The sequence below is a fragment of the Rousettus aegyptiacus genome, unplaced genomic scaffold (genome assembly GCF_014176215.1).
Source record: "Rousettus aegyptiacus isolate mRouAeg1 unplaced genomic scaffold, mRouAeg1.p scaffold_m13_p_2, whole genome shotgun sequence".
Classification (NCBI taxonomy): Eukaryota; Metazoa; Chordata; class Mammalia; order Chiroptera; family Pteropodidae; genus Rousettus; species Rousettus aegyptiacus.
This window is the reverse complement of record NW_023416295.1, coordinates 139269311-139270129: the sequence shown is the minus strand read 5'-3', so window position 1 is coordinate 139270129 and position 819 is coordinate 139269311. Positions and strand designations below refer to the sequence as shown.

Below are 819 nucleotides of genomic sequence, written 5' to 3'. Positions count from 1 at the left end.
TACTAAATTTATTAAAATTGTCTTTAAAATTTTAAAATGTACATTATATATAGAAACCTTAAGAATGATAACAATGACATGTTTTACTTTGCTTATAATTCATTTGAAACAAGGATACTCTTCAAAAATCCTTACCTAAAATCATATCAAAACATGATTTTTCATATTCTATTAAGTTGATGAAGATATGTACTCCCTAAAATAAAGAGTAATTAAAATTGATTTTTCAGGCAGCTTCTTAACGAGCCTAATCCCCTATGTAGTTCTGTGTAGAACAGATAAAATATTAAACTGAATAAGTCCATATTCAAAGACAATAAGATTCATGTTAGAAAAGAATGATTACTAGTTTACAGCATGCCACCCTGAACAAGCCCTGTCCCGTCTGATCTCAGAAGCTAAGCAGGGTCGGGCCTAGTCTGTACTTGGATGGGAGACCACCTAGGAAGACCAGGTGCTGTAGACATAAAATATAAAAAAAATAAATAAGGATTGTAAGCTGACAAGATCCTTGCAATCTGTGAGGTCAACCAAGGGTTGCCACACTTAAAAAAAAAAAAAAAAAGGGATTACTCACAAGCAGCCATATTGAGGCAAAATTGGTCTAAGAAATTTTAGGAGAGGATCAGACTCATTCAATGAAAGAGAAAGAATTTATATTAGATCAGAAAGAGACTTTTTTTTTCTGATAGAGTTCTATTTTAGGACACATTACATGCTTTTTATCATTTATTCCCTATGTTGATCCTACATGATAGTAGCATAAATCTTTTTTATGGAAAATAAAACTAAGGCTCAGGTGAGACCATGAAACTTTCC

At 31.9% G+C, this 819-nt stretch overlaps 1 pseudogene; it reads left to right on the top strand.

Annotated features, from left to right (window-relative positions):
* The first annotated feature begins 348 nt into the window (after positions 1-348).
* On the top strand, positions 349-466 carry LOC118614144 (annotated as a pseudogene).
* The last annotated feature ends 353 nt before the right edge of the window (positions 467-819 follow it).